Source organism: Canis lupus, chromosome 17, assembly GCF_048164855.1.
Source record: "Canis lupus baileyi chromosome 17, mCanLup2.hap1, whole genome shotgun sequence".
Taxonomy (NCBI): Eukaryota; Metazoa; Chordata; class Mammalia; order Carnivora; family Canidae; genus Canis; species Canis lupus.
In genome coordinates this window covers 41,427,678-41,450,358 of record NC_132854.1, presented here as the reverse complement: position 1 = coordinate 41,450,358, position 22,681 = coordinate 41,427,678, and the positions used below count along the sequence as shown (strand labels likewise).

The window sequence follows — 22,681 nt, the reverse complement described above, 5'->3', positions numbered from 1 at the left end:
GAAATGATAGGCTGAAGAAGCTCATATATAACTCCTACTAGACACTGATTTACTCTGATGAAGCATAACTTTATGGAGCTGAAACCTAAGTCTACTTGAATCCACTGATCAGAATTAATGCCACCTTTGATGGAAAAAATGGACAGTAGGTGAAACTTAGTAGATTTCAATAAGAACACTGCATTATTTCTGTGATATTCCTGCTAAAAATGCATAAAATGAATCTAAACTGTAATCCTGGGCAGCCCTCGTGGCTCGGTGGTTTAGCGCTGCCTTCAGCCTAGGGCCTGATCCTGGAGACCCAGGATCGAATCCCACGTTGGGTTCCCTCCATGGAGCCTGCTTCTGCCTCTGCCTGTGTCTCTGCCTCTCTCCGTGTGTCTCTCATGAATAAATAAATAAAATCTTTAAAAAAAATAAACTGTAATCCTGAGGAAATATCAGACAAACTCAAATTAAGGGACATTCTCCTAGTCCTGTCATTTTCAAAATTCTGAGTAACTGTTATGAACTAAATGACACTAATGAAAACCCTAACAAAAGCAAAGCTTGATCTTGAATTGGCTTATTTCATTATTGGAGCATTTAATGGAACTTAAATCCAAGTGTTAGATGGTAGCACTAACTTAGTACTAACTTCCTGATATTGATGGTTGTGCATTAGATAAATAGGAGAGTAGGTAGGAGACCCTAGTTTTGTCTGGTCCCAGGAATTCAGCTGGATAGCTATTAAGTCACCCTGAATACTGTGAACTCAACCAGATATCTAAGATAAGAACTGCTGCAGTTCTGCAAATAGAAAAGTGTCCACTTCTGTAAGAATGACAAGACAGAAAAACTCACCCCAATAAAAGAAAACAGGAGGTAGTACTGACTGCTAGGCACCTAATCAGTATGGATATAAGAAAGATGTCAGAAGTAGAGTTCAGAATAACAATTATAAAGATACTAGCTGAGCTTGAATAAAGCATAGACGACCCTAGAGAATCCCTTTCTGGAGAAATAAAGGAACTAAAATCTAATCAAGTTGAAATTAAAAAAAAAGGCTATTAATGAGATACAACAAAAAAAATGGAGATTCTAACTACTAAAATAAATGAGACAGAAGAGAGAAATAGTGATATAGAAGACAAAATTATGGTAAATAAAGGAGCTGAGAAAAAGAGAAATAACTACTGAATCATGAGGGGAAAAATTTGAGAGATAAGTGATACCATAAACAAACAATATAAGAATAATTGGGATCCCAAAAGAAGAGGAAAGAGAAATAGGAGCAGAAGGTATATTGAAACAGATTATAGCTGAAAACTTCCCTAGTCCAAGGAAGGAAAGTGGCATTCAAGTCCAAGAGGCACAGAGAAAGCCCCTCAAAATCAATAAAAATAGATCAATATCTTAACATTTAACAGTGAAGCTTGCAAATGTCAGAGACAAAGAGAAAAGCAGATCGGACAAGTGGTCCATAACCTATAAGAGTAGAAACATTAGAATGGCAGCAGACCTAGCCGCAGAGACCTGGCAGGCCAGAAAGAATGGGCATGATATATTCAGCACGCTAAATTTGAAAAATATTCATCCAAGAATACTTTATCCAGCAAGGCTATCATTCAAAATGGAGGGATAAAAAGGTTCCCGGACAAACAGAAACTAAAAGAATTTGTGATCATTAAACCATCCCTGCAAGAAATATTAAAGAGGATCCTTTAAGCAAAGAGAGAGCCCAAAAGTCACATAGACCAGGACAGAGACAATAACAGAAACAGTGATTTTACAGGCAATACCTTGGCATTAAATTTGTATCTTTCAGTAGTTATTCTGAATGTAAGTGGGTTAAATGCTCCAATCAAAAGACATAGCATATCAGATTGGATAAAAAAGACCCATCCATATGCTCTCTCCAGGAGACTCATTTTAGATCCTAAGACACCTCCATATTGAAAGTGAGGGGTTGGAAAATGTCCATGCTAATGGACATCAAAAAAGTAGCCATCCATATATCAGATAAATTAGATTTTAAACCAAAGACTATAATGAGATGAGGAAGGACATATCATAATTAAAAGGTATATCCAACAAGAGGATCTAACAATTATAAATATTTATGCCCCTAACATGGGAGCAGCCAGTTATATAAACCAATTTATAACAAAGAAATACATTGATGATAATACAATGACATTAGGGGACTTTAACATCCACTCATAGCAATTGGACAGGTCATCTAAACAGAAGATCAACAAGGAAACAAGGGCTTTGAATGACACGCTGGACCCCATGGACTGCACAGATATATTCAAAGCATTGCATCCTAAAGCAACAGAATACATATTTTTCTCAAGTGCAAATGGGACATTCTCTAGAATAGATCACGTACTGTGTCACAAATCAGGGCTCAGCTGGTCCCAAATGATGGGGATCATCCCCTGCATATTTTCAGACTCCAATGCTTTGAAACTTGAACTCAATCACAAGAGAAAATTTGGAAAGAACTCAAATACATAGAGGTTAAAGAGCATCCTACTGAAGAATGAATGAGTCAAGCAGGAAATTAAAGAAGAATTAAAATTAAATTAAAGAAAAAAAATTCATGGAAGCCAATGAAAGTGAAAACATGACAATTCAGAACCTTTGGAATGCAGCAAATGTGGTCCTGAGAGGGAAGTATATGGCAATACAGGCCTTCCTCAAGCAACAAGAAAAGTCTTAAATACACAACCTAATCTTACACCTAAAGGAGCTAGCAAAAGAACAGTAAATAAAGCCTAAATCCAGCAGGAGATGAGAAATAATAAAGATTAGAGCAGAAATCAGTGATACAGAAATGAAAAAAAAAATAACAGTAGACAAAGATCAACGAAGCTAGGAACTGCTTCTTTGAAAGAACTAATAAGATCAATAAACCTCTGGCCCAACTTATCAAAAAGAAAAGAGAAAGGACCCAAGTAAATAAAATCATGAATGAAAGAGGAGAGATCACAAAAACACCAAAGAAACACAATTATAAGAACATATTACGAGCAATTGTATGCCAGCAAATTAGGTACTCTGGAAGAAATGAATGCATTCTTAGAAACATATAAACTATCAAAACAAAACTGAAGAATTAGAAAACCTGAACAGACCCATAGCCAGCAAGGAAATTGAATCAATTATCAAAACTCTCCCAACAAATAAGAGTGCAGGGCCGAGTGGCTTCCCAAGGGCATTCTACCAATCATTTAAAGAATTAATACCTATTCTTCTGAAACTGTCTTGGAAATAGAAGGAAAACTTCCAAACTCGTTCTATGAGGCCAGTGTTACCTTAATTCCAAAAGCAGACAAAGTTCCCCCCAAAAGGAGAATTATAGACCAATATCCCTGATGAATGTGAATGCAAATATTTTCACCAAGATACCAGTAGGATCCAACTGTACATTAAAAGGGCTATTTACCATGACCAAGTGGAATTTATTCCTGGGCTGCAAGGGTGATTGAACATCTGCAAATCAGTCATTGTGATACATCACATTGCTAAAAGAAATAACAAGAACCATATGATCCTCTCCATAGGTGCAGAAGTATTTGACAAAGTACAGCATCCTTTCTTGATTAAAACTCTTCTCAGTGTATGGATAGTGGGAACATACCTCAATATCATAAAAGCCATGTACAAAAAGCCTATTGTAAGTATCATTCTCAATGGGGAAAAACTTGAGAGCTTTTCCTGGAAGGTCAGGAACATGCAGGAATGTCCACTCTCGCCATCTCTGTTCAGCATAGTACTCTAGAAGTCCCAGCTTCAGCAATGAGACAAGAAAAAGTAATAAAAGGCATCCAAATTGGCAAAGAAGAAGTCAAACTCTCGCTCTTCACAGACATGATATTCTATGTGCAAAAGCCAAAAGAGTACACTCTATAATTGCTAGAACTCACAGGAATTCAGCAAAGTGCAGAATGTAAAATCATACACAGAAATCAGTTGCATTTCTATACACTAACAATGAGACAGAAGAGAAATTAAGAAATTAATCCCATTTACAATTGTACCAAAAAACTTTAAATTACCTAGGAATAAACCTAACCAAAAAGGCAAGCGATATGTATTCAGAAAACTATAGAACACTCATGAAATAAATTGAGGAAGACACACACACAAAAAAAATGGAAAAACATTCTATGCTCATGGATTGGAAGAACAAATATTGTTAAAATGTTTATGCTACCTAGAGTAATCTATACATTCAATGTAATCCCTATAAAATACCATCAAGTTTTTCTTTTTTCTTTTGCAGGGTAACTCAGAAGCCAGGTTTGAAGGTGACTTCCTTCCATTAGCCACAGTTTGAAGGTCTCCTGAAAAGTGTTGTCCTCATTGTTTGTGAAAAAGGGATGTAAAAATTAGTAAAGATTACTGATTATATTTCTTATAAAAATAACATTTAAGTGTTTTATTATGCAAAGATACTGTTTGTAATGTAGCTGCTTCTGCTGAGGGGAATCGACCGGTTAAGGTCTGGGAAAGGGGGATTTTTACTGTGTGTATGAATTGTGTACTGTGTACATGCATTTCCCATTCACAAAAATAAATAATAGTTATATAACAATAGTCATTTTTAGTAGATATATGTCTAAATAGAGAATCACTGTCTCTTTTTGTGGTTCCAAGAGAAAATGGATTCTAAATATGGGAATATGTGGTGAGAAAAGAAACAAATGGACCACATTTCTTGTCTCCAGACAAGTTTAGCGTTTTGAGGTTGTGGATACTTTAAATCTTGGTATGCTTTCTTCAATCTATTTACTATTAGCCTTAGGACTAGTGTATATTATGCCTAAATTCCGATACTCTGCTGCCTTTCAGTTTTAGCTTTGTGTGTTGTTTTCTATTTTAGGAAGTAACTATGAGTATTTTGTTATTTATTTATTTTTTATAACTGAGTATTTTAGATACATCCTGATTATGCATCATAGGCTTTTAGCCAAATGCTATTATATGTCAAAATTCATAGACAAATTATTAGAATTGCAGAACAAATGGAATTGACTTTAAATTTTGAGGTTGGAATGAAAAAAAATCTTTAATGATTTCATAAAGAACAACTCCAAAAGTGTAGCATGTAATTATAGAATGTTAGTAAACATACATAGATTGAACACTTTCGATAAAATCATGTGTAATGAAATGCTTTTAAATCATGTTCCAAATTCATTATAAAGTTATTAAATACCTGAAAACTGCTCTATGAGTAGTGAATATTCTATATATTGATTCAGATATATAAAAATCAGTTGACAGTCCACTGGTTTTTTTAGGCACACTCAGATTCTCTTTAAATATGAGAAATATAGCAATATGCTTCCTGTTATTCTAGGAATCAGATTCATAAAATGTAGTCCCAACACTGTCACTTAATATCTATGTTAGCAACAGGATATTAATAACAGGGCAGCCTAACTTACAGAGTGTAGTGAGCATAAAAATACATTTCACATATAATTTTGCAACTGTGTTTTGAAAATCTTCTCATTCTATGAATATATATGATGATAGGAAATATAACACTGTATGGAGGAGTTTGTAGAAATTATAAACTGAAAAATTATCTGAATAAAATCAACTTCAATTCTCAGAATATTTTCTCATATATTAGCATGTGTGTATTCATGTGTTAAGCATGTCTCACTTGTTTTGTTTTCATTTAAATTCTCAGTTCTGATAAATCATACTAAATATCTTAATATGACTTTTTTATTGTGAAAATTGTTAATTTATTAATTGCTATAATTTTTTTCACTCCTTTCTATGTCATGCTAAAAAACACATAACATAAAGTACATCATTTTAACCATTTTTAAGTGTACAACTTAGTGGTGTTATGTATGCATATTGTGAAGTGGATCTCCAGAACTTTTTTTCCTGCAAAACTGGAACTCTCTACCCTTTAAGCAACAACTCTCATTTCCGCCATCATCCAGTTTCTGGTAACTACCATTTACTTTTTGTTTCTTTGAATTTCACTACTTTAGAGATATCATAAAGAATTCCAACTTGTAGTTTCATTGATGTTTTGCTGCTGTTTTTTTAATTCCTATTTATCTCTGCTCTAATATTTATTATTTGAGTTTTGATAGATTTTGGTTTGGTTGCTTTTTCCCCCTGCCTTTTCTAACTTTTTTCAAGTAAATTTAATTGTTGGTTTGAGATCTTTAATCTTTATTAAATTTGCACTTACAACTCAAAGCTTCCCTCTTCACACTGCTTGTGTGCTGCATGCAGTTCATAAGTTTTGTGATATTGTGCTTTTTGTTTTCATGTGTCTTAAGGTACTTACTACTTTTTCTTGTGACTACTTTAACTCATCTAAGAATGTGTTGTTTAAAAATGTATTGTTAGGTATTCCATTGTATTTGTGGATTTTCCTGTTTTCTTTCTATTGATTTCTAGTATCTAGAAGTGATAATTTGCAGTATTACAATCTTCTAAAATTTGTTGAGACTTGTTTTGTGGCTTAACATAAGGTGTTTACTGGAAAATATTACATGTGTCCTTGAGAAGAATGTGTATTTTGCTGCGGTTGAGTGGAGTATTCTGTGTATATATTTGTTAGATTCTTTGGTCTATATTGTTGAAGCCCTCTATTTCTTTTTCTCTAGTTGTTGTATTCATTGCTGAAAGTGAGGTACTGAAGTCTCCTGCTATTCTGTTGTTTTCTATTATGTCAAAGTTATTTCATATACTAAGGGTTCTGATATTTGGCACATAAATATTTATACTTGTTACCTTATTTTATTTAATCATGTTATTTTCTTTTCTGTCTTTTTTAAGGTTTTGACTTAAAATCTAGTGTATCTGATATTCATGTGGTGACTACTGCTCTCTTTGGTTTACCTTTTGTATGGAATATCTTTTCCATCATTTCACTTTCAGCCTTTATGTGTTTTCATTTCTAATGGGTTTCTTATTAATGGCATTTGGTTGGGCTTTTTAAAATCCACTTAGCCAGTGTATGTGTTTTATGTTGGGAAGTTTAATCCATTTACATTTAAACTAATTGTTGATAGAAGACTTATTATTGCTGAGTTTGTTGTTTTCTGTTTTGTAGCTTCTTTGTCTTCCATTTCCTCTTACTGCCTTACTTTAGTTTTTAATAGTTTTTGTAGTGACATGCTTTGATTCTCTTTTCATTTCTTTTTATATATATTGTATAAGTATTTTGTTTGTGGTTACCATTGAATTTATATAAAATATCTTAAGGTTATTGCATTCTATTTTAAACTGTTAACAGTTTAACTGTAGTCACCTACAAAACCCTACTCTTTTACAGCATCATCCCCCCACATTTTGTTATTGATATCACAAATTTCATCTTTAAAGATTGTAAAATCAAGAGCTCAAATTTATATTTTTTAATGTTTTTGTAACTTAAGCTATATTTAAAAGTTAAAAGTGACCAATATTAAAATAAGAGGTTTCTAATTTTTGTCTATGTGTTTATCTTTAATGGAGAAATTTATGTTTTTGTATGGCTTCATGTTCTTACTAGTGTCTTCTCATTTCAACCTGAAGGACTCCTGTTAGCGTTTCTTGTAGAGTAGGTCTGATGGTAATGAACTTTCTCAGTTTTTGTTAATCTAGGAATCTTAATTTCTCCTTTTGCATTTAGTATTTTTTTGCTTGATAGTTTTTTTGTTTGTTTCTTTTGTTTTCTCTCAATACTTTGAATATATCACTCTCCCTTTTGGCCTAAAAGATTTCTGCTGAGAAATCTACTAATTATGAAATTTCCCTTATATATAATAAGTTGCTTTTCTCTTGCTACTTTCAAGACTCTTTCTTTGACTTTTGGCAGATTGGTTATAATGCATCTTTATGTGGATCTCCTTGAGTTAAATCTAGTTGGATTACATTGACCTTTTTAAATTTTTATATTCACTTATTTGTACAGATTTGTGAACTTTTTCAGCATTATTTCTCTAAATAAGATCTCTGCCCCCTTTATTTTCTTCTCCTTTGGTGATCCTATAATACATATTATTATACTTAATATAATAATGAAATTATGAATGTCATAATGAAATTATGAATAAAGCTGTTGTAAAGATCTATGGGGGAGCATCTGAATGAAAATATATTTTTTTAAAAGATTGTATTTATCCATTCATGAGAGACATACAGAAAGAGGCAGAGATGTAGGCAGAGGGAGAAACAGGCTTCCTGCAAGAAGCTTGATGTGGGGCTCGACCCTGGAATTCTGGGATCACGCCCTGAGCTAAAGGCAGTCACTCAACCACTGAGCCACCCAGGCATTCCGTGGAAATAATTTTTTAAGTTTATTTGGGTAAATACCAAGGAGTGTGATTGGTGAATTCTATTGTAAGAATATACTTAGTTTTATAAGAAACTTCCAGATTGTCTTCCAGAGTGGCTCCACTATTTTCCCAAGACCAAAAAATTTGATTCCCTTTGATCTGCATCATTGCCAGTATTTGATGTTGTCAGTGTTCTGGATTGGCCACTCATAGCTATATAGTGATATCTCATTGTTTTAATTTCCATTTCCCTGATAACCTATGTTTTGGAGCAACTTTTCATATGCATTTTTGCCATATTTTTATCTTTGATGAAGTAAATGTCTGTTAAGGTCGTTGGCCCATTTCTGAATTGTGTTGCTCATGTTCTATTACTGAGTTACAAGAATTCTGAGTATATTTTGAGTGATAGTCTTTTATCATATATGTTGTTTTGCATATATTTTCTTTCAGTCTGTGGCTTTTAAAAAAACACCTCTTAAAAAACAAAAGAAACCTATTGACTGTCTTTTGCAGAGCTGAAGTTTTTCATTTTAATTTTAATAAAGTGCCTCTTATCAGTTCTTTCTGTCATGAATTATTCCTTTGGAGTTGTATCTAAAAAATCATCACCAAACCCATGATTATATTGATTTTTCCTGTGTTATCTCCTAAGAGTTTTACAGTTTTGCGTTTTTCTGCATGTGTATATACAGTTTTTAAAAAGACTACTCATTTGTTGAAAATGCATCTTTTTCCCCATTGTTTTGCCTCTGTTTCTTTACCAGAGATCAGTTAACTATTGTTTATGGAAGTCTATTTCTGTGCTACTTTGTTCCATTGATCTGTTTGTCTATTCTTTCACCAATACTGCTACTGTCTTGATTACTGTATTAATAGTAAGTGTTGAAGTTGGGTAGTGTCAGTTCTTTAAGTTTGCTCTTCTCCTTTAATATTGTGTTGACTATTCTGGATCTTATGCCTCTGCATATAAACTTTAGAATCAGTTTGTTGATATCTACAAAATAACTTGCTTAGGTTTTGATTGCATTGTATTCATAGAATAACTTGGAAGAACTGATATCTTGGGGGAGGGGCAAGGTGGCAGAAGAGTAGGATCCCCAAGTCACCTGTCGCCATCAAATTGCCTAGATAACTTTCAAATCATCCTGAAAACCTACAAATTCGACTTGAGATTTAAAGAGAGAACAGCTGGAATGCTACAGTGAGAAGAGTTCACGCTTCTGTCAAGGTAGGAAGATGGGGGGGAAGAAACAAAAGGCATCCAAGGGGGTGGGGCCCCGCGAGGAGCCTGGCTAAGGCCGTGGGGAGTGCCCCCATACAGGAAAGCCCCGTCCTGGAGAAGCAGGAGTTTCACCAATCTTCCCGCTCGCAGGGAGTTGGAGCAGGATCCCAGGAGGGGCGGGGATGCCCTCAGGCTCCCAGGGGCACTAACAGAGCACCTGCGCCACAGGGAAAAAGGGCTGTAGCGTGCAGAGCAGGATCCGGGAGCAGCTCGGGGGCAGCTGGGGCAGAGGCTCTGCGCAGACAGAACTGCGAGGCTGGGCGCGCGATTCCAACAGTGCAGACCCGGGAGCTGCAGGGACACAGCCCAAGATCCGGCGCTCTCCCCCCCCCCTCCCCCCCCCAAGCAGAGGCTGGGAGGGCCCAGGACAGCAAGGACTCTCCAGCCTCTGGGGCGGCCAGAGCGGAGCAGATCAGTGTCCCCGCCCCCAGAGCATCCAGGCCCCTGCAGACTGAGAGCTCCATAGTTACTGCAGGAGCTGAATCCAGGCCTGGAGAGCTGGCCGCTGCTACTGTTGTTCCTCCTGGGGCCTCTCAGGATAAATAACCCCCACTGAACTTCACAGTGGCCTCACGGGATAAACAGGTTAAACTACTATCACCGAGCCCTGAACCAGGCTGAGGGCTGAGCAGGCCCCTCCCCCAGAAGACCAGCTAGAACGACAGGGGAAAAACAAATTATTGACCAAGCAGCACTGGAAAGTTCCAGGGGAGGTCGAGGGATTTACAGTATACAGAATCAGAGGATACTCCCCCTTGTTTTTTGTTTTTTGATTTGTTTGCTTCCCTCCCCCTTTTTTTTCTTCTCTTCTTTTTTACTTCTTTTTTTTTTCTTTTTCTTTTCTTTTTTCTCTTCTCTCTCTTTCTCCTTTTCCCAATACAACTTGCTTTTGGCCACTCTGCACTGAGCAAAATGACTAGAAGGAAAACCTCACTCAAAAGAAAAAATCAGAAACAGTCCTCTTGCCCACAGAGTTATAAAATTTGGATTACAATTCAGTGTCAGAAAGCCAATACAGAAGCACAATTATAAAGCTACTGGTGGCTCTAGAAAAAAGCATAAAGGACTCAAGAGACTTCATGACTGCAGAATTTAGATCCAATCAGGCAGAAATTATAAGTCAGTTAAATGAGATGCAATCCAAATTAAAGGTCCTAATGATGAGGGTTAATGAGGTAGAAGAACGAGTGAGTGACATAGAAGACAAGTTGATGGCAAAGAGGAAAACTGAGGAAAAAAGAGACAACAAAAGATCATGAGGATAGGTTAAGGGAAATAAGTGACAGCCTGAGGAAGAAAAATCTACGTTTAATTGGGGTTCCCGAGGGCGCCAAAAGGGACAGAGGTCCAGAATATGTATTTGAACAAATCATAGCTGAAAACTTTCCTAATCTGGGAAGGGAAACAGGCATTCAGATCCAGGAAATAGAGGGATCCCCCCCCCATAAAAAAAAAAAAAAGTTGAACACCTCTACATTTAACATTGAACACCTCTACATCTTCACTAAGCTTGCAAATTCCAAAGATACAGAGAAGATCCTTAGAGCAGCAAGAGACAAGAGATCCCTAACTTATATGGGGAGAAATATCAGATTAACAGCAGACCTCTCTACACAGACCTGGCAGGCCAGAAAGGGCTGGCAGGATATATTCAGGGTCCTAGATGAGAAGAACATGCAGCCAAGAATACTTTATCCATCAAGGCTCTCATTCAGAATGGAAGGAGAGATAAAGAGCTTCCAAGACAGGCAGGAACTGAAAGAATTAGGGATCACGAAACCAGCTCTGCAAGAAATTTTAAGGGGGACTGTTAAAATTCCCCTTTAAGAAGAAGTCCAGTGGAACAATCCACAAAAACAGGGACTGAATAGGTATCATGACAACACTAAACTCATATCTTTCAATAGTAACTCTGAATGTGAATGGGCTTAATGACCCCGTCAAAAGGTGCAGGGTTTCAGACTGGATAAAAAAGCAGGACCCATCTATTTGCTGTCTACAAGAGACTCATTTTAGACAGAAGGACACCTCCAGCCTGAAAACAAAAGGTTGGAGAACCATTTACCATTCAAATGGTCCTCAAAAAAAAGCAGAGGTACCATCCTTATATCAGATAACTAAAGTTTATCCTGAAGACTAGTGAGAGATGAAGAGGGACACTATATCATACTTAAAGGATCTATCCAAGAAGAGGACTTAACAATCATCAATATATATGTCCCGAATTGTGGGAGCTGCCAAATATATCAATCAGTTAATAACCAAAGTTAAGACATACTTAGATAATAATACACTTATACTTGGTGACTTCAATATAGCACTTTCTACACTTGATCGGTCTTCTAAGCACAACATCTCCAAAGAAACAAGAGCTTTAAATTATACACTGGACCAGATGGATTTCACAGATATCTACAGAACTTTACATCCAAATGCAACTGAATACACATTCTTCTCAAGTGCACATGGAACTTTCTCCAGAATAGACCACATACTGGGTCATAAATCAGGTCTTAACTGATACCAAAAGATTGGGATTGTCCCCTGCATATTCTCAGACCATAATGCCTTGAAATTATAACTAAAACACAAGAAGTTTGGAACGGTTTCAAACACATGGAGGTTAAGGACCATCCTGCTAAAAGATGAAAGGGGCAACAAGGAAATTAAGGAAGAATTAAAAAGATTCATGGAAACTAATGATAATGAAGATACAACCATTCAAAGTCTTTGGGATACAGCAAAAGCAGTCCTGAGGGGGCAATACATCGCAATACAAGCATCCTTCCAAAAACTGGAAAGAACTCAAATGCAAAAGCTAACCTTGCACCCTAAAGGAGCTCGAGAGGAAACAGCAAATAGATCCTACACCCAGCAGAAGAAGAGAGTTAATAAAGATTCGAGCAGAACTCAATGAAATAGAGACCAGAAGAACTGTGGAACAGATCAACAAAACCAGGAGTTGGTTCTTTGAATGAATTAACTTAGATAACCATTAGCCAGCCTTTTAAAAAGAAGAGAGAGAAGACTGAAATTAATAAAATCATGAATGAGAAAGGAGAGATCACTACCAACACCAAGGAAATATAAACTATTTTATAAACATATTATGAACAGCTATATGCCAATAAATTAGGCAATCTAGAAGAAATGGACACATTTCTGGGAAAACCACAAACTACCAAAACTGGAACAGGAAGAAATAGAAAACCTGAACAGGCCAATAACCAGGGAGGAAATTGAAGCAGTCATCAAAAACCTCCCAAGACACAAATTTCCAGGGCCAGATGGCTTCCCAGGGGAATTCTATCAAACCTTTAAAGAAGAAACCATACCTATTCTACTAAAGCTATTTGGAAAGATAGAAAAAGATGGAATACTTCCAAACTCGTTCTATGAGGCCAGTATCACCTTAATTCCAAAACCAGACAAAGACCCCACCAAAAAGGAGAATTATAGACCAATATCCCTGATGAACATGGATGCAAAAATTCTCAACAAGATACTGGCCAATAGGATCCAACAGTACATTAAGAAAATTATTCACCATGACCAAGTAGGATTTATCCCCGTGACACAAGGCTGGTTCAACACTCATAAAACAATCGATGTGATTCATCATATCAGCCAGAGAAAAACCAAGAACCATATGATCCTCTCATTAGATGCAGAGAAAGCATTTGACAAAATACAGCATCCATTTCTGATCAAAACTCTTCAGAGTGTAGGGATAGAGGGAACATTCCTCAACATCTTAAAAGCCATCTACGAAAAGCCCACAGGAAATATTCTCAATGGGGAAGCACTGGGAGCCTTTCCCCTAAGATCAGGAACAAGACAGGGATGTCCACTCTCACCACTGCTATTCAACATAGTACTGGAAGTCCTAGCCTCAGCAATCAGACAACAAAAAGAGATTAAAGGCATTCGAATTGGCAAAGAAGAAGTCAAACTCTCCCTCTTCGCCGATGACATGATACTCTACGTAGAAAACCCAAAAGCTTCCACCTCAAGATTGTTAAAACTCATATAGCAGTTTGGTAGCGTGGCAGGATACAAAATCAATGCCCAGAAATCAGTGGCATTTCTATACACTAACAATGAGACTGAAGAAAGAGAAATTAAGGAGTCAATCCCATTTACAATTGCACCCAAAAGCATAAGATACCTAGGAATAAACCTAACCAATGAGGTAAAGGATCCTACCCTAAAAACTATAGAACCCTTCTGAAAGAAATTGAGGAAGACACAAAGAAATGGAAAAATATAATATTCCATGCTCATGGATTGGCAGAATTAATATTGTGAAAATGTCAGTGTTACCCAGGGCAATTTACACGTTTAATGCAATCCCTATCAAAATACCATGGACTTTCTTCAGAGAGTTAGAACAAATTATTTTATGATTTGTGTGGAATCAGAAAAGACCCCGAATAGCCAGGGGAATTTTAAAAAAGAAAACCATAACTGGGGGCATCACAATGCCAGATTTCAGGTTGTACTACAAAGCTGTGGTCATCAAGACTGTGGTACTGGCACAAAAACAGACACATCGATCAATGGAACAGAATAGAGAACCCAGAAGTGGACCCTGAACTTTATGGTCAACTAATATTCGATAAAGGAGGAAAGACTATCCATTGGAAGAAAGACAGTCTCTTCAATAAATGGTGCTGGGATAATTGGACATCCACATGCAGAAGAATGAAACTAGATCACTCTTTCACCATACACAAAGATAAGCTCAAAATGGATGAAAGATCTAAATGTGAGACAAGTTTCCATCAAAATTCTAGAGGAGAACACAGGCAACAGCCTTTTTGAACTCAGCCACAGTAACTTCTTGCAAGATACATCCACGAAGGCAAAAGAAACAAAAGCAAAAATGAACTATTGGGACTTCATCAAGATAAGAAGCTTTTGCACAGCAAAGGATACAGTCAACAAAACTCAAAGGCAACCTACAGAATGGGAGAAGATATTTGCAAATGACGTATCAGATAAAGGGCTAGTTTCCAAGATCTATAAAGAACTTCTTAAACTCAACACCAAAGAAACCAACAATCCAATCATGAAATGGGCAAAAGACATGAAGAGAAATCGCACAGAGGAAGACATAGACATGGCCAACATGCACATGAGAAAATGCTCTGCATCACTTGCCATCAGGGAAATACAAATCAAAGCCACAATGAGATACCACCTCACACCAGTGAGAATGGGGAAAATTAACAAGTCAGGAAACCACAAATGTTGGAGAGGATGTGGAGAAAAGGGAACCCTCCTGCACTGTTGGTGGGAATGTGAACTGGTGCAGCCACTCTGGAAAACTGTGTGGAGGCTCCTCAAAGAATTAAAAATAGACCTGCCCTACGACTCAGCAATTGCACTTTTGGGCATTTACCCCAAAGATATAGATGCAATGAAATGCCGGGACCCCTGCATCCCGATGTTTCTAGCAGCAATGGCCACAATAGCCAAACTGTGGAAGGAGCCTCGGTGTCCATCGAAAGATGAATGGATAAAGAAGATGTGGTTTATGTATACAATGGAATATTTCTCAGCCATTAGAAATGACAAATCCCCACCATTTGCTTCAACGTGGACGGAATTGGAGGGTATTATGCTGAATGAAGTAAGTCAATCAGAGAAGGACAAACATTATAGGTTCTCATTCATTTGGGGTATGTAAGTAATCGTGAAAGGGAATATAAGGGAAGGGAGAAGAAATGTGTGGGAAATATCAGAAAGGGAGACAGAGGGATCCCTGGGTGGCGCAGCGGTTTGGCGCCTGCCTTTGGCCCAGGGCGTGATCCTGGAGACCTGGGATCGAATCCCACATTGGGCTCCCGGTGCATGGAGCCTGCTTCTCCCTCTGCCTGTGTCTCTGTGCCTCTCTCTCTCTCTGTGACTATCATAAATAAATAAAAATTAAAAAAAAAAAAAAAAAAGAAAGGGAGACAGAACATAAAGACTCCTAACTCTGGGAAATGAATCAGGGGTGGTGGAAGGGGAGTAGGGCGGGGGGTGGGGGTGAATGGGTGATGGGCACTGAGGGGGGCACTTGATAGGATGAGCACTGGGTGTTATTCTGTATGTTGGCAAATTGAACACCAATAAAAAATAAATTTATTATAAAAAATTATAGAGGATTAGCATAATTTCTTCCTTAAAATAATAAATTTCACCATAAAACTAGCTGGGCATTTTTTTTTTTTTGGAAGGTTTTTAGTTACTGATTCAATGTCATTAGTCTACATAAGTCTATTCCATGTATGTCTTCTTGTGTGGATTTTTGCCTGTTGTGTTTTTCAAAGAATTGTTGTTACGTTTGATGTTGGTTATCAATTATGTAGGCGTAGAATTGTTCATAGTATTCTTTATTATCCTTTTAATTTCCCTGAGATCTGTAGTGATGTCCTTTCTTTCATTTCTAATGTTAGTAATTTGTATACTCAATTTTTTTTCTTAATTAGCCTGGCCAGAAGCTTATCAATTTTATTGGCCCTTTCAAAGAATTATCTTGGTTTCAGTAATTTTCTACATTAACTTCCTATTTTCAATTTTACTGATTTTGCTGTCTTTTTAATATTCTTTTATATGATTCTTTTAATATAATGAATTTTAAAATATGTTTTCCACTATTGAGCCTTCTTATAGTCCTTGAAGTTTGAACAATACTTGGCATTTTAATGATTCTGTTGATGTAATAATTTTTTCTTTAGTTGTTTATATCTACAGTTGTAATGGAAATTGATTTTAGAATTTTGCCAAAATCTTTGCTAGGTTTGGTGTTTTGTGTAATGGCAGAATTTCCAGAGGTAAATTAAAAATTCTATTTTATCTTGTATTTTATTTGTTTATTTTTCAAAGATTTTACTTATTTATTCATGAGAGACAGACAGAGAGAGAGAGAGAGAGAGAGAGAGAGGCAGAGAGAGAAGCAGGTTCCATGCAGAGAGCCTGATGCAGGACTCCATCCCGGGACTGCAAGATCATGCCCTTCAGTTGAGCTGAAGGCAGAAGCTCAACCGCTGAGCCACCCAGGTGTCCCCACTCTATCTTGTTTAAGCAAAAAATGCTTTATAAAAGCACATTAGGTAGCAAACTTCATTATGGAAAACCATCATAAAGTGGCTTGGAGGTAGTTAGAATAACTCATTAAGATAGATAATTCATTAAGATTTTCTGTTTGTTAAAGAGTGTGAGATTAATCACAATTCAGTGTGAGGTGTGCCAACTCAGCAGTGTTTCCAGAAATCCTATAGCCTATAGCAGATAGAAGAAGGAAGGGAGTCAAGTGCAGGAATGATAGAGGAGAAATATGTTGGGTCCATGATGAATATGAAACAGTTAAACTCTCAATTGATGGTCTACTTTCTGAATTTTTGTAAGAAGGAAAAAGTAAAGTAAAATTTTCATCTTATTAAAGTTTGTTTTTATTTATTATTTTAAAATATGTATTTATTTATTTGAAAGAGAGAGAACATGTGAGCAAGCCCATGAATTGGAGAGGGGAAGAGGGAGAGAATCCTCAAGCAGACTCCCCACTGAGCATGAAGGTAATTTGGGGCCAGTCCCATCACCCATGAGATCACAACCTAAGCAGAAACCAAGACCTGGTCACTTAGTCAACTAAGCCACTCAGGTGCCCCTGAGTTTTTATTTTATTTTTTATTTTATTGGTGTTAGTATAGCAGCTAAACTTAATCATAATTGTTACAGATTTCATACCAAAACCTGGCTATTTTATCTTTTCCTGATTGCCAATTTTGAATAGTCTTAGAATCTAGAATAATTTCCAGGAGGAGCCAAGTGGAAAGAGCTATAAATCTTCCTATTAATAAAAGAGCAATCCAAATAGACTAATGCATCCCTTTGGGAATCATGGAGATTAATAATCAAAATTTTGAGTAGTACAGCTATAGAGATATTTATACTGTACCCATTAATTTTCCTAGTTTGACCTATGTAGCAATCTGATAGGTTTTAGAAACTGACAATAGATTATAAGGATATTGGTTGGGTAGTGACTGCAATTATAGCTTCTTTTTAAGATATAGTCTCTTTTCTTGGATAATGTGATAAACCTCTGGCATTGGGAGGGACTTATGTGCCTACAAACTTGTTTCTTTTTTTCCTTTCTTAAAAACTTGTCTATTCTCGTAAGTACAGATCACGAGGAATTAAGCCTTTGCATTCCTGCTGTAAGAATAGATGATACTCCATTTTTGTGTCATATTATGGTCTTAAATGACATTTGATAAGTCATCATTTCTGCAGATCATCATCATGGGACACCTCATTAATAACTTTTTAGTGGACTGTGGGAAAACCAGGAGATCAGGGAGCAGCAAGTTCAAGCCCCCCAAGAGTGGGGTGACATAGTAGTAGTTAATAAGGGAACTATTTATAGATCTTTGGAAGTCATGGAAAAAAAAAAAAACCAACAAAGAGTATGGAGGCATCCTAGGGTAGCAAAGAGAGGGATTTTCTACATCAGAAGGAATAAAAGTGAAAAACAGCTGTAGAAATCCAGAGATAGTAGCTATACCTAATGGAAGATGTCAGCTTGATAGAAGCTATGTGGTCTTTGTTGTATGGATGTAGCCTTCTCAGAGCAAATAACATGGAATATGCTGTGGAAAACATACTTGGCAAACAGTTAATATCCAGTAATGGGAAGCATACACATCAGTAAGTCTCTATGGGTTTTTGAGGCTAAGTAGATGATATCAACTGTCTAGCTCCTATTCATTGTCCATTTGCTGGATATTAAATTATTAGCAATAGGAACCTTGGGAACCATGCAGCTTTAGCTGACTTTGTGAATTAAGTACTGTCTGTTATTTATCAGCTGAGCTTATTTAGTAGTATTCCATCATCAAGTGCAAGTGGTATGTATTCACAGATCCAAAACAAAAACAAGACTATGGTAAACCACACTGTCCCAGCCTACTTGTTTATGCTATCATCCAGCTGTCAATCATATGTCTAACCTCAGTGATACTCCCATGTGATGCTTACATGAAATAATGGCATTACTTCATTAGTATCTAACTAACCCTTTGGGGGATAAATGGTCATGATATTGATAATTATTTTCTCTTGCCGAATGATACAAATCTTTTGATCCAGTGAACAATATATGGCACTGTCTCTCTAATTGTCTGGGTGGATATGTATGTGTGTGTATTTGCTTGTATATGTGTGTATTTACAGTGACCCAAAACTAGAAGTGTGGGTGAATTTTTGCAAGAATATATTAAATGACTCACTTAAAAATTTTGTCTATAACCTTCATGACTCTGACCTCAGTTTTTTCGGGGGTGTTCACAATCAAATTGTGAGAAAAACTTTCACCAAAGAATATAATTAGAAGCCTGATAAAGTGGCTGAGATTGCTGCCTGGCATTTCAGACAACTATTGCCAAGAGGGAAGTGATGAAAGAGAGGATAGGGAGACAGGCTAAAGTGATTGTCATGCTTATTTGAAGAGAAATAGCATGGTTGCTACACAGTGGTGGCAGGAAAGAGAATAGAACCTGGAGGAAAATCTAGTACAATAACATGCTCATTGAGATTTTATTAAAAACTAAGCTTGCAGTAATTCCAAAACCTCAGATAGAAAACTTTGGAAAGTACTCTTAGATAAAGAATTTTAACTTGAACAGATAGGTAATAGGGGAAGTCATAGTTATTGGCTATAACATTGTAAATAGTTACACAATTTAGAATTATCTTTATTTCTAGCTTCATATGGATTATAACTGAAAATTAGAAAAAAATTTATCCTTCCATATTAATTATATATGGTGTTGGGTATGGTTAAACTTAGTCTGCAGTTTTCCAAATATTGTAAATTAAGAAAAATGAATAGGTAGCTTTCAGAGACCTTGTGTTTGAAGCTGGATACCATCACAGAGAATGACTTTGGATTGCTTATTTTTAGAGAAGGAAATATTGTGTGTGTGTGTGTGTGTGAGTGAGAGAGAGAGGGAGAGAGAGAGAGAACTACATGAAACAGAATCTAACAAGATAGGGACATTTTAATCGCATCTAAAAATTGCATATGTATTTGAAAGTCTATTTATATGAGGAGTGAAACTTACTCTTTCCCCCTTTATATACGCTCTGTTCTTACGTTAATAACAACATCATGGGAGCTACATTTTTAACATTCCATGAAGTCATATTGAGACCATCAGTCACCATGCCTCAAGTACCACCAATTTGCCTTTACTAAAGAATGAATTGCATATACTTTGGAGCTAAATAGAACCAATGATAGTAGCTTAGAAGAGATTCTCCATAAGTTTTTGCAACTGTTTTTTAAGTCTTAATTTTATCTTTCTTTTGATTTGCTGAGCTGCCAAGGAGTATTCTTTCACTAAATTCCTTTGTTTTTCCAGAGACAGTTTCTATTTTTTTTTTTGAGGTATCATTGAAATACCATGTATTTTTTTTAGCTGAACCACATGATTCCACATTTGTTTATATAGCAAAATGATCACAACAAATCTAGTTAACATTCATCACTATACACAGTTAAAAAAGTTTTTTCTTGTGATAAGAATTTTTAAGTTCTGTTGTCTTAGTATATGGAGAATAGCAATTTTTCTGCTACTTTCTTCCTGAACAATCTTTCTAATTTGTTGTGTGTCTTTTTACTATAACTAAAATGTTTCTGTTTTACAACTCTTACTGCATACTTGAGGATATTCTTTCTTATGCATCTGATCTTAGTTACACTTTGGTAGTTGTATAAATAATGTGTGGAATTCCAAAATAAACCATACCAGAAAAAAAAAACTCAATTCATAATTTCTTACTTGAAATAAGTTTTGTGAGAAAGAACAGCCCAACATGTAATCATTGTTTCAGAAATTGGGAATAATTATTGATGACTCTGTTGATTATGTTTTTTTTTGGGAAAAAAGAAACACATTTTATCTCATTTATATTAAAAAAGCTATGGGTACTTGTATTTTACCATTTAGACGTTTAATTATTTTATCATAATATTTTCTTTTTTTAATAAATGTATGTTTACCTTAAAATAACTCATTTTTAGTAGAAAATTAAAAATTTAGTTTTAATTTCCTAGGAATCAAGGGGAAAACTTTACATAGTTTTTTTCTGTACCGTCTTACTATTAGCTGGTAAAGCATGAAGACAATAGTAATCAGTGATTGATGTAGTATAGTGTATTACTATACCAATAGAATGCTAACATAATTGGACCATTAAGAATGACTTTTCTATGTTGTTTATTCTACACACTCATCCAGTGGATGCAGTGCTTTTAATTTGCCATTCTGGGGACAGCTCCTCCATCTAATGTTCTACCTTTATATGCTTTTACCTGTTGTAGTCTGTCTTAAAACATGTTCTCATCTGGCTTTTCCCCCTTGGCCTTTTTCCCCTTGGCCTTTTCCCCCTTGGCCTTTTTAACTTTTCTGCTACTGTTTTCTCCCATCCAAGTTGTCAGTCTTTCCCTTTCGTATGATTCCATGAATAGGTTTACTAAATAAAGGCTGTAAGGGAGATAGAGGGAAGGGAGGATAAGCTGATATTTTGATTTAGCACACAAATGGATTATTTAAAAATCATCTTTTCACATTTCACAAGGCAAAGATTATCAAATTCTACTCTACCTTCTATAGGCAATTATACTCACATAAGTTCTATTATAAACAGTTCCCAATTATAAATAGTGCTAGTTGCATTAAGTCGGAGATGAGAACAAAAAGAGTGCTCATTTATTCTAGGGTGAGTCTACATGTGTATAATCTTGGGGGTATATACACACACACATATTTATATATTTATATATATTTGTTTTTATAAAAATGATTTTAAGCAAAATCTTACAAATACACAAATACTACATTTATTATGTTCTCTGCCATCTTTATTGTGGAACTTGTATTTTAAGAAGTGAAGTTTTGGCCATGTAATTTTGAACTGAATTAAGTGCATATGTGGCTGATGACAGACTTAATGGAAGTACTAATGAATGCAGTTTGAATATTTTGTTTACCTTAGTAATCAGTTTTTCCAACAGTCTAAAAGACAAATTTGAAGCCTAAATACTATGGCATATATTTTCCTATTCTAGTAATACATAGATCACAACTCAAACTAGAGCTTCAGGTTCTATGGAAAATATCCTAACAAACATTGCTGATTTAAATATTTTAAAGGTGAAATTCATCCATTTATCTGTAAGTACTTTGTGTTTTTAAATTGTGAAATTCAGGTTTCACAATAACCAGTTGGTCCAGAAAGTATATTATTATTTTAATTAATTAATTAATTTTAAAGATTTATTTATTTGAGAGGCAGGGAGAGGGATTGAGGGAGAGGCTGAAGGAGAAACCCCAGCAGACTCCCCACTGAGCACAGAACCTGATGCAGGGCTTGATCTCACAACTCTGAGATGGCATGCTGAGGCAAAATCAAGAGTCAGAAGCTTAACTGACTGAGTCATCCAGCTGTCCCCACCCCTTATTTTAAAGCAGGGCTACAGTGTAGTAATTTTTTCTTCTCTGAATTTTTATGCAATATATGATCCTTTGTAGGATATATTTGAAAAGATGTGAAAGTTTGTATTTTCCCTACGATTGAATTATCCTCTATTTGAAAATTTAAAAAGAAGAGAAAATCACTATATTGTATACCCCAAACTCATATAACATTGGATGTTAACTGTACTGGAATTAAAATAAAATGAAATAAATAAAAATATAATGAAGAAAAAGAGAAAAGTACTTCAGGAGCCTTTCTATGGCATTTTTCCTCATGATTGAGTTCTCATACTAATAATCAAACTATGAAGTGAATATTAATTAAAATAGACTATATCTGAAAGTTAAAAAAACCAATTAAGTAAATAAAATATTTATTTTATTCATTCAAAATATGCCTCTCTGTTTCTATGGGAATTTCAGAGATTCAATTAGATTAACTCAGACTTTGTGGGAAGAGAATTTGTTGCTGAGGTTCAATAAAGGTTATCTAAGCCTGTAAATTTACTTTGAAAATCATACAGCAAATAGTCTATTTAGTCAGCCAGAAAACATCACTCAGCTTAGTGTTGAGC

The 22,681-nt window shown here is 35.7% G+C and overlaps 1 long non-coding RNA gene across 2 annotated transcripts in view; it reads left to right on the top strand.

Annotated features, from left to right (window-relative positions):
• Positions 1-22,681, top strand: part of LOC140608401 (uncharacterized) — a 74,538-nt gene that overhangs the window by 7,720 nt on the left and 44,137 nt on the right. For both annotated transcript variants that reach the window (XR_012010421.1, XR_012010422.1), the window contains 3 exons: positions 4,274-5,963; positions 9,423-9,522; positions 17,056-17,138. This is a non-coding gene — a long non-coding RNA (uncharacterized lncRNA). The remainder of the gene's footprint in view (positions 1-4,273; positions 5,964-9,422; positions 9,523-17,055; positions 17,139-22,681) is intronic.